Source organism: Eubalaena glacialis, chromosome 19 (genome assembly GCF_028564815.1).
Source record: "Eubalaena glacialis isolate mEubGla1 chromosome 19, mEubGla1.1.hap2.+ XY, whole genome shotgun sequence".
Lineage (NCBI taxonomy): Eukaryota > Metazoa > Chordata > Mammalia > Artiodactyla > Balaenidae > Eubalaena > Eubalaena glacialis.
In genome coordinates this window covers 45853397-45865828 of record NC_083734.1, presented here as the reverse complement: position 1 = coordinate 45865828, position 12432 = coordinate 45853397, and positions in this window count along the sequence as shown.

Below are 12432 nucleotides of genomic sequence, written 5' to 3'. Positions count from 1 at the left end.
GTAAATAGACCTCAGATAACAGGCCTCCCCACACACGCCCTCACTCATTCCAGGGAAGCCCAGGTGGGGTTGTGAACCCACTGCCACGTCTATCAGTCCTCTTGTTTTATGCAAAGATTTGCTGTAAAGTAGATTTCTCGCTCCTCCCTCCCTCATCCTTTATTGTAAATATTGTCTCTAAATGTGTAACATATTATAAAGAATTTATAAGGATTTTTAAAGATGTTTTGCTCATTTAAAAAAGTGTTGTAACAGTGTTGGATAAGCCTCTGCTCCACGTCCGCATGTCTCCTTTCACTGTGTCCTCGACACACCTCTCTAGGCGACAACTAAGATTTCCTGCTTCTGAAAAGTCCTGTCTGAAAAGTATAGTCTATATCTTGGAAATAAATGGCCTTCCTCGAGGCATGAGTCAGCTGTCTCACTTGTTTGGGAGGGAGGAGAGGGCAAGAACGGGGCTAGGATGGGGGAAGAGTGAGGTACCTGGCCCACGGAAGGAGGGCAGTGGGGCTGGACCAGGTGGTGGCAGAATGGAGACAAACCTTTGCTTCCTGGTGGCTTATAGGTGTCCTGGGAGACTGGCCTGAGCAATGACTTGGGCACAGAAACAAGATGGAAGGGAACTGACCCTCATTGCTACAGGAGATTTTCATGCACCTGTTCTCTCTTTTCCTGTAGAGACCAGGAAGGTACACAGGCACCTTCCTTCTCAGGTCTGTCTGGAACTTCAGAATGGTCCAGAGGTGCTGCCGAGCAGAGAGGAGGCTTGGGCAAGGCCCAGGCCACTGATGGGGTCCATCCTGGCCAGCTGTCAACATAGGCACTCCAGATCCAGGCGATATCCCAAGAGGACAGTATGGGTTTTGCCCTTTGTCTTATTCACATGTGTAGGCCTTACAACCTGGGATGGGCTTCCTTCCATGTCATGTCTCTATAGTTGCCCCTGCCAGCTTCCAGGCTGCCTGTGATGAGCCTAGTAGCCACCTGTAGGAAAAACAGATGACAGTTGTCAAAGAGAACCTAGGGAAGAGGCCTGAGCTGGGAAGAGCTTAGTGGCTCACTGAATCCCCTTCCTTCCTCCACCTCTGCCCCATAGCTTGTTTTTGTTTGGCAAATGAGCTAGAGCCAGTGTTACTGTGGGCCCACACCAGCCCCAAGGGCTTTATATGTCCTAAGCTAATCCTCCAACACTCTTTGGGGCTCTGGCCACAACACTGTTATCTCCATTTTATACATGAGGAAACTAAGGCACGGAGAGGTGACATACTTGTCCAAGGTCACACAGCTAGTAAGTGGTGAAGCCAGGATAAATCTAAGCCCTGAGAAAAGACATAAAGACAGGGTTACTGCCAGTTGGGCCACCTTCAAGCTGTAGTAGGTTTTGGATGAGAATGGATCAAAACCTTGTGTTCTTCTTCAAAAACAAAGAGAAATGAAGACATCTCCAGTAAAGAAAAACAGAGAATTTGTCATTAGCAGAGGTGCCCCATAAGAAATACTGAAGGGAGTCCGGCAAGCTGAAGTGAAATACACTAGATCAGGGGTCCCCAGTCCCCGGTACAGGTCCACAGCCTGTTAGGAACCAGGCCACACAGCAGGAGGTGAGCGGCAGGCGAGCAAGTGAAGTTTCATCTGCTGCTCAGCATCGCTCACGTTACCACCTGAACCATTGCTCGCGTTAACCGCCTGAACCCTGAACCATTCCCCCCCCACCCCCCAACCCCGCCCCAGTCCGTGGAAAAATTGTCGTCCATGAAACCGGTCCCTGGTGCCAAAAATGTTGGGGACCACTGCACTAGATGGTAACTTGAGTCCACACAAAGAAATAAAGAACACCAGTAAGGGAAACACATAGGCATTATAAAAGACAGTATAAACATTTTTATTTGTAAATCTTTTTTTGTCTTTAACTCTTTGTCTTTAAAAGGCAATTGCATAAAGTGATAATTACAAGACTGTGTTGGCAGGCTTATAATGTATAAAGATCACATTTTTATGACGATAATAGCATGAAGGAGTCAGGAGGGAATGGAGCTATAATGAAGCAAAGTTTTTGTACACTATGAAAATTAAGTTAATATTAATCTGAACTATATATATATATATATATATTTTTTTTTTTTTTTTTTTTTAGCTGCATCGGGTCTTAGTTGTGGCATGCGGGATCTTCGTTGGGGCATGCCAGATCTTCCGTTGCAGCATGCAGGCTCCGTAGTTGTGGCGCACGGGCTTAGTTGCCCCGCAGCATGTGGGATCTTAGTTCCTCGACCAGGGATCAAACCCTCATCCCCTGCATTGGAAGGCGGATTGTTAACCACTGGACCACCAGGGAAGTCCCTGAACTATATTGTTTTAAATTAGGATGCTAATTGTGATCCCCAGGGCAACAACTAAGAAAATAACTCTCCCGGTACTTACCCGCTTGCCGAAACTAGAGAAAGCCCGCGCCCAGCAACAAAAACCCAATGCAGCCAAAAAATAAATAAATAAGTAAATTTATATTAAAAAAAGAAAATAACTCTCCCAAAATATTGTAAATGAAACAAACACGAATTAAAAAGATACACTAGAAAATATCTATTTTACACAAAAAAGGCAAGAATCACAGACTAGAAGAACAACAAAAAATGACATATTTTAAAAAAAAAGCAAAATGGCAGACATAAATCCTACCTTATCAGTAATTATATTGAATGTAAATGGAGTAAACACCCTAATCAAAAGGCAGAGATTGGCAGAATAGATTAAAAAACATGCTCTGAGTACATGTTGTTCACAAAAAACATACCTTAGATTCAAAGACAAAAAAATTGCTGAAAGTGAAAGAATGGAAAAAGATATGATGAAAAGAGTTACCAAAGAGAGCTAGAGTGGTTATACATGTAAGAGATAAAATAGGCTTTAAAGACAAAAATCATTACTAGAGACAAGAAGGACATTTTATAAGAATAAAAGGGTCAGTCTATCAAGAAGACAAAATGATTATAAATATATACACTTAAAACAACAAAAACCTGAAGCAAAAACTAACAGAATTGAAGGAAAAGTAGACAATTCAAAATACTAGTTGGAGGAAATTCCCTGGCGGTCCAGTGGTTAGGATTCCACACTTTCACTGCTGAGAGTGCGGGTTCAATCCCTGGTTGGGGTACTAAGATCCCGCAAGCCATGCGGCTTGGCCAAAAAAAAAACAAAAAACCCAAACAAAAAACCCCCAAAATAATAGTTGGAGATTGCCACTTTCAATAATGGCCAGAGGGCTTTCCTCACGGCGCAGTGGTTTAGAATCTGCCTGCCGATGCAGGGGACACAGGTTTGAGCCCCGGTCAAGGAAGATCCCACATGCTGCAGAGTAACTAAGCCCATGTGCCACAACTACTGAGCCTGCACTCTGGAGCCTGTGAGCCACAACTACTGAGCCTGCGTGCCACATCTACTGAAGCCTGTGTACCTAGAGCCCGTGCTCCACAACAAGAGAAGCCACCGCAATAAGAAGCCTGTGCACTGTAACGAAGAGTAGCCCCCACTCGCTGCAACTAGAGAAAGCCTGTGCACAGCAACAAAGACCCAAAGCAGCCAAAAAAATTTAATTAATTAATTAAAAAAAAAATAATGGCTAGAACAACCGGGCAGAAGATCAACAAGGAAGTAGAAAATGTGAACAATACTACACACCAACTAGACCTAACAGATATCTAAAGAATATTCTACCCAACAACAGCAGAATAAACATTTTTCTCAAGTATACATGGAACATTCTTCAGGATAGGCCAAATGCTAGGCCATAAAACATGCCTCAATAAATTTAAAAGGCTTCACATCATACAAAGTTTGTCCTCCAAACACAATGGAATTAAATTAGAAGTTAGCAACAGGAGATTTTGTGAAATTCACAAATACGTAAAAATATAAAAGCACACTACTAAATAACCAATGAATCAAAGAAGAAATCACAGGGGAAATTAGAAATACCTTAAGATGAATGAAAGCAAAAACACAACATATCAAAGCTTATGGGATGAAGCTAAAGCGGTGCTTAGAGGGAACTTTATAGCTGTAAACATCATATTGGAAAAGAAGAAAGATTTCAAGTCAATATCCTAACCTTTCACCTTAAGAAACTAGAAAAAGAAGAGCAAACTAAACCCAAAGCAAGCCAAAGGAAGGAAATAATAAAGAGTGGAAATAAATGAAATAGGAAATAGAAAAAATAGAGAAAATTAATGAAACTAAAAGTTGGTTCTTGGAAAAGATCAATAAAATTGACAAATATTTAGCTTTTTTTTCTTGGTCAGTCTAGCTAAATGTTTATCAATTTTGTCAATCTCTTCCCAAAACTAACTTTTAGTCTTATTAATTTTTTATTAATGTTCTCTATTTTTCTATTTTCATTGGTCATTAAAGAAATGCAAATCACAACCACAGTGAGATACCATTTCACACCCACCAAGATAGATTAAATCAAGAAAATAGAAAACAACAAGTGTTGGTGAGGATGTGGAGAAATAGGAACCCTGGTACATTGCTGGTGGGAGTGTAAGACAATACAGCCACTATGAGAAACAGTTTGGTGGTTCCTCAAAAAGTTAAACATAAAATTACCAATGACCCAGCAATTCTACTCCCAGGTTTATACCCAGTAGAAATGAAAACATATTATGTCCCAACAGTAACTTGTTCGTGAATGTTACAGCAGCATTATTCATAATAGCCAAAAGGTGGAAATAGCCCAAAGGTCCATAATGGATAAACAAATCATCGTATATACATATAATGAAATATTATTTGGCCATAAAAAAGAAGGAAATCTTGGCATTTTGACAACATGGATAGACCTTGAGGGCATTATGCTACGTGAAACAAGTCAGATAGAGAAGACAAATACAGTATGCTCTCACACTTTTAGGTGGAATCTAAAAAAAAAGAAGAAATCTCACAGATACAGAGAACAGATTGGTGGTTGCCAGAAGTGGCGGGGGTGGGAATGGGGTGAAATGGAAGAAGGGAGTCAAAAGGTACAAACTTTCAGTTATAAAATAAATAAGTCCTGGGGATGTAATGCACAGCGTGGCAACTATAGTTAATAACACCGTACTGCATATTTGAAAGTTGCTAAGAGAGTAAATCTTTTGTTTTGGCCGCACTCTGAGGCATGTGGGATCTTAGTTCCCCAAGCAGGGATCAAACCCACGCCTCCTGCTTTGGAAGGGCGGAGTCTTAACCACTGGACCACCAGGGAAGTCCTGAGAGTAAATCTTAAAAGTTCGCATCACGGGACTTCCGTGGTGGCGCAGTGGATAAGAATCAGCCTGCCAATGCAGGGCACGCGGGTTCGATCCGTGGTCTGGGAAGATCCCACAAGCCGCGGAGCAACTAAGCCCGTGTGCCACAACTACTGAGCCTGCAAGCCACAACTACTGAAGCCCGCGCTCCTAGAGCCTGTGCTCCGCAACAAGAGAAGCCACCGCAATGAGAAGGCTGCGCACCGCAACAGAGTAGCCTCCGCTCACCACAACTAGAGAAAGACCATGCGCAGCAACGAAGAACCAACACAGCCAAATATAAATAAATAAATAAATAAAAATTAAATTAAAAAAAAAGTTCGCATCACAAGAAAAAAATTTTCTGTAACTAGGGATGGTGACAGATGTTAACTAGACTTATTGTGGTGATCATTTCACAATACATACAAATATTCAGTCATTATGTTGTATACCTGAAACTAATATAATGTTGTATGTCAATTGTACCTCAAGAAAAAAACTTTATTGCTCCTACCATTTTATTTCTGTAAGCAATGAACAATTTAAAAATGGAATTAAGAAAACAATTCTATTTAAATAATAAAATACCTAGGAATAAATTTAACAAAAGAAGTGCAAAATTTGTACCAAGAAAACTAAAATATTGTTGAAAGAAATTTTAAAAGATCTAAATAAATGGAAAGATATTCCATGTTTCAGAAGACCTTATGTTGTTAAGATGGTAGATTCAACACAATCCTCATTAAAATCCCATCTTTTTGTCTTTTTGGCAGAAATTGACAAGCCGATCCTAAAATTCCTATGGAAATGGAAGGGACCCAGAACAGCCAAAACAATCTTGAAAAAGAAAACAAAGTTGAAAGTTCCCAATTTCAAAACTTACTACCAGTCAAGACATGTGGTACTGGCATAAGGATAGACATATATTTCACAGGAAACATTTCTTTGGAAAACTCCAAATCTTTTTGAGTTGAACTAAGAGGAATAAGGATTTTTCCCTGATGTGGGCATGATGGAGGCCTGAGCTGAAGCGGAGAGTCTGTGGATTTTGAGTGAAATTTCTGGCACTGTGGCCAGGGGTATGGGATGGAGCTTCCTGCCAGGTGTCATTACGAGTGCTGTCAATCATTCGGCATCAGGGAGTGTCAAGGGAGCCTGTGTCAGCTAATGGGCATGGTGGCCTCGTGCCCAGGGCCCCAGCACTGTGGATGGTGCTCAGCTACCCTGTGAGCTCCAGGATCGCTTAAACCACTCAGAGGTCAACACACCCAGAGGACTCACAGATGTGCAGTGAGGGAGAGAAGATGTGGGTTTCCCAGGTTTCTATTTGTAAAGCAGTCCCTTTTCTCCTATAAATTAGGATCTGGCTCTGAGGCTAACCTGAGGTCAGTCAAATCCTTTGCTCATTCACTCTCCCCATCAGTAGATTGGAGGTAATAATACCAATAGCCCACGTGATGAAGATTAAACGAACACTTAATAAGTATAGTGATGAGTATTATAAAGCACCAAGAAAGCATGGCTATTGGGAGAGAGAAGTCGTGGGTTTAAGTCTTAGCTCCATCACTTTGTAGCTACAAAGTCTCTGAGATTCAGTTTCCCTCCCTCAGCCCTCAGATTGTTTGCTTTGAGTGAGTCCAGGCAGCCGTCATCTGTACCTGCCCCTAAATAACAGCTCTGCTCTCACTCCTGCCCTGCCCTCGCCCCATCTCATCACGCCACAGCCACAGGTAACTTCTGAAACAGCATCAAATCACGTCACTTTCTGACTTAAAACCCTCCTATTGGTTCAACGGCTCTGAGAAGAAATCCACCTTCCTCACCACATTCACCCAAGACCCCCTGTGATGGGGCTTTGCTCACACTCCCATGTCATGTCGTGGCCCCTTTCCCCTTCTCAATTTCCTTGGGTTTCATGCATTTTCTAGAACCCACAGATGACTTCCCACCTCAGGGCCTTCTGTGTGGGACATTCAGCCACCAGCTCCTATACAGCCACCCTGTCCATTCGGAAGATCTCCCCGCAAATGTGACCTCAGGGCCTGGTCACACTCTCTGAAGTGGTCCCCATTACTCAAGGCCACAGCCGTTGCATGCCTGCTTCCCTGGGGCACGACTCACCGTCTGCCTCGATTTTGCTCAGGTATTTGTGTTTTGGCTGAGTCCCCTCCTAGGCGCTCAGCCATAGTCCCAGTGAGTCAACGAGCAGCGCCGGCAAGGAGTAGACAGTCGGGAGGCATTTGAAGGACGAATGAAGTGCCTGGCATAATTCCTGTCATGCAATGATGGTCCCATTTATTACTTGATCTTTTTTTTTTTTAATAAATTTATTTATTTATTTATTTTTGGCTGTGTTGGGTCTTCGTTTCTGTGCGAGGGCTTTCTCTAGTTGTGGCAAGCGGGGGCCACTCTTCACCACGGTGTGCGGGCCTCTCACTATCGCGGCCTCTCTTGTTGCGGAGCACAGGCTCCAGACGCGCAGGCTCAGTAGTTGTGGCTCACGGGCCCAGTTGCTCCGCAGCATGTGGGATCTTCCCAGACCAGGGCTCGAACCCGTGTCCCCTGCATTGGCAGGCAGATTCTCAACCACTGTGCCACCAGGGAAGCCCCCTATTACTTGAACTTGAACTGTCAGTGACTGAGGTGATTCTAGAAGATGAGGGGGTTTTGCCTACTGGCCCAGCTTTCTGGGAACAGAGTGGGAGAGAGAAGGCAAGATCTGCTGACATTTAAAAAGGGACAAAAGGGATGAGGTCTGGCTGAGAGTCTGAAGGGCTGCTTGGTAAGTGGGTGACCCATGGAGTGGGGCATTCCCTGCAGACAGGGAGCACATCCTCACCCTCAGCCTCCAGTGAGGTCTGGAAGAGGGTGGCGTAGGCCACTGACATTACCTCATGGGATGGAAGGGATGGTTTGCGGGAGGCGGGGGTAGAGGAGACCCAATAATACCCCAGGTCTCAGCCAAGCTGGAGAATGCCTGGAAGGGCAGCCTCAAGGACCCTTAGAACATGCTGGGACAGTGGCACAGCCTTCAGAATTCCAGGAAAACCTGAAAAACCCCAGCAGGACCTCTGGCCCACTCGATGGCAGGGCAGGCTAGACTCTGATGTGGTAGCCTTGGAAGGGCTCAGGCAGCTCACTGGCTACAGAGCCAGGGTCCAGGGCTCCCACCCAACCAGAATCGAGGGTAAATCTCCTCTCAGGGGTCTTCTAATTTCGTAGGCGACCATGGAGTAAGTGGAGCCAGTAGGCCTTTGAGGAGGACAAAGCAGAGATGCAGCGTGACTGGGGCTAAATCTTCAGGCAAGTATTTTTCAAACTGTAGGTTCTGACCCATCCAAGGGTCATGAAATCATGATTCATGATTGAACCCAAGTCAGTGGGTTGTCACCAAATGTTTAGACTATAACAGAAAATAGCAGAGTACATTGTATATAGTAGGTGCTGTTTCACTAAATACGTGGGTGTTTGTGTGTGGACATGTCTAAATCACTGAGATGTAAAATGGATTTCTTTTTTTTTTTTTTGGCTGTGCCACATGGTATGCAGGATCTTAGTTCCCCGACCAAGGATCGAACCCGCGCCCCCTGCAGTGGAAGTGCGGAGTCTTAACTACTGGACCACCAGCGAAGTCCCTAAAATGGATTTCTTACTGTGAGTTACAGTTTTAAAAAAGTTTGAAAGCTGATGTTCTTGATAGGTGGGTGGATACCATTAAAGGGTCATCCCACCCAAAGGGCAGGAGGCCAAGACCCGATCCAGGGGACTGCTGGAGGTAAGCAGATCCGACTTGGCTTTGGGGGAAAGCATTGGGTTTGGAGTCGGGCAGAGCTGGACTCCAATCCTGACTCTGCATCCAACTAGTTGTGTGACTCTGGGCAAGACGCCTAATGCCTCTGGCTTTGTCACTTGCAGGTGTTAAGTGACGCCAGTAGCTTCCTCGCTGATGGTGGAGAGCTGGCGTCCCGTGAGTTAGCGGTGCTCTTCTCCAGCATCTGGATGAGGTCAGTTCTCACGGGCTCTTGCAGGCAGCAGCAGCCCCAGGGCCCCTGTTTCGGCCCCTCCCTCTTCGCGCTCTGCCAGCTCAGCTGAGGGGCAGTGGCTGCCAGGGATTCCCCATCCTCCATCCCACCCACCCCAGCACCTTCTAGGATGAAGATGAGAAATAATGAGACAGCAGCCTCTAGGAAGGAGATTCAGGAGAGGAAAAAGAAACAAGTTTTATTTAAGCCCCAAACACTCGGCTAGAAAAACCAAAAAGGAAAGAGAGCAGGAAAGTGGGAGAAGAAAAGGGACATTAAAAAAGAGAGACAGAGAAAACACAGCAACCCTTTTCCATTTAGAAATTGTCAAGTTACACTGACAGAGATCACAGAATATCCACAGAAGCCATCACTGCTACACCAACACGGGCCCTACAGGGTGGAGAGGGCGGGGTGCGGAGCCGGGCTCGCCCTGGGGGGTCCCACCTGGGACCCCTCTCAGAGCCTCGGGCCTGAGGCTCCTGGGGAAACAGCATATTGTGGAAGGGGCGGGAGAGAAACCCCCCATGCGAGTAACACAGCACAGTGGGCAGGGGCTGGGGGGACCAGCTACAGGGGTCCCCCCAGACGTCTTGGTTTTCTCTTGGTCAAGCACACACTGATGGACAGAGCAGCGAGGCGCATGCAGCTGGGGGGGCCTTGACGTGCTGGGGGCTTTGAGAGGGCCCGGGGGCTGGGGGCTTGGGAGGGGAGCCGGAGCGAGTGGTGCAGGGACAAGGGACCATACGCACAGGCGCTCCCACACGCGGGGTCTACACGCATGTGCACATGCATGCGCAGCTCACACACCCCTCCACGTACACCCTTCTGTCCACACACATACAGGTCACACGTTACACGCGTTCTCACATGCCAAGCTCCTCCACATCAATGTGCAGGTGGGCACATGCCAATGCCCAGGCCAGTTACATGCACCGCTGTGTGCACGCCTCCCTGCACACGTGTGGGAGGTCACGCCTGTGCACGCTCATGCTTCCTTCCTTCCACACACTGGTGAATAGACTCGTGCCAGTGGATACACACACACACACACACACACACAGAGGCTGCACACAACTCCTCCTGTAAATGTGCAGGCAGCAAAATGAAAGATGCAAATTCCACTGGGCTCCATGTGAGTGGGTGGGGTGGGGCACAGGACTCCCTCCATTTGCTCCCTTGTGGATGGACACGCCCTTCCCCCCCGCCCCCCACAAGAGACATTCAACTCAGGACAATGACGGTGGGGCAAACGTTCAGGGCTCAAGGTTGAGAGTGGGAGGTGGGGCAAGGGAAAAGTAGCAAGCAGAGAGTAATGGAGTGGAGGGAGGAGGGGGCACCACTCCCCCCTTCCCTCCCAAGTCAGGGTGTCTCTGTACAGCCGAATCAAACCAAACCGTTTCACTGGACCACAGAAGCCAGGCCAATGTGCCCACCCTCTAGCCCCCTCCCCTGCCAAAACAGCGGCCAGGGAGAGAGTGCCGTGGTTTTCTTTTTTTTTTCTTTTTTAAATATTTATATATATTTATATTACGTATATTATATATATATATAATATGTAAATATATTTTTAAAACAATATAAAATGTTAAGACACTTCACTTAAATGTAAAGAGTTACCTGCAATTAAAAGTAATTGCATCATTTATGAGGTCCTTCTTTTGTTTTTGTTTTTCTATTTTCCAGGGTTTTTTTTTTCAGGACGGATTTTTTTTTTACCTCTTCTTTTGTTATTTTTCAAAAAGGCTTGCTTGCCTTTGTACAAAAATGATCCAAAGCTAGAAAACAAGGATGAGCCAACAAAAACAACAACAGAAAAAGAAAGAAATGAAGGAACACAACCCTATTCCCCGCCCACCCCCAACCCTCCACAGCTCCCCCTGGCTCTCCCCAAACGCCAGGCTCCAGGGTCTAGGAGCTTCTGCCCCTTCGATGGCTCCTTCTTTCTGTGCTTACTTGGGGAGACTAATCCCAACGCCCCCTCCCCTGTGCTTACCCCACTTTGTGCTCCAAATAGGAATCCTGCTCCCTGGGGACCCCACTCCATCTTCCTCCTCCTCCCCCATCCACATACTCTCCCTGCTGGCCCCTCACTGTGCCCTGGGGGGAGCGGGGCTAAGAGCCAAAACTGGTCTCTCCCGCTCCTTCTGAGGACCCCGCTAAAAGCAAGCCTCACTGCCCACAGCCTCTGCAAAGCAGGCGCCCACAGGTTGGGGGTGGTGCTGGCTGGCTGGTCAGGCTTCAGGGACCCTCGAGGATCTCACCAGGGGTCCCCAGCCCTCCCCTGAAAACCCTCAAATCTCAAAGAGGATGGTTGAAGGTCAAGTCACCCCACCTGTGGGGTCAGAGCTGTCCTCGCCGCCCCCCATGAAGCCCCCCTCTATTCCCCCCACTTCCCTCACACCAGACCCTCCCCACCCTCCAGGCCTCAAAATCTAATTTGCTATAGGCCCTTCATTCTTGCCCACCCCACCCCCGTTAAATAAGTTAATGCCATTTAAAGTGCTAAATTAGGAAACTAAAAGTACCAAATACCCCTCCTCGGGGCTGCCCTCTCTCAGGGCAGTGTCCCCAGTGTCAGGCTGTCTGCTCAACCCACCACCCACAGCCAGCAGTCCAGAGGTGCCCCTTCCTCCGATCGGCGCCAGCCAGGCAGCTCCGCACCACAGGAAGGTGGTCCCGGGAAGCCAGCTCCTCTCCGAGGACACACAGATTCCACGGCCTCACACCACCCTGAGGCCCCTCCACCTCTGGCCTCCCTCTCCAGCCCGTCTGTCTCGACTCCAGGCCCACCCGGGCGTGAGTGGACGGGAGCAGAGAAGCAGCGGCGTTGAGTCACATCCCGAGGTTGGACAGGTGGGGCGCCTCCAGGGCCAAAGTCTCCCTACGTCCCATTTTCCAGCCTGATTTTGGGGTTGGTCCAATGTCCAGGTTTTCCTCCAGGCAGGCTTCCGAGGAAGGGGAGAGGGGGTGTCTGTCTGCTCCAAGTCTCCACGGCGCAGAGTTTGTTTGGAGTTTTCTTGGGAGGAGCGTGTGGGAGACGGGGAGGGGGGGCAGGGGTGCAGGAACTTCAGGATGGACTTGGGAGGGAAAGTGGGGAAAGAGAAAAGGAGGCATGATGACAGGAAGTGTGCCATTCTGGAAGA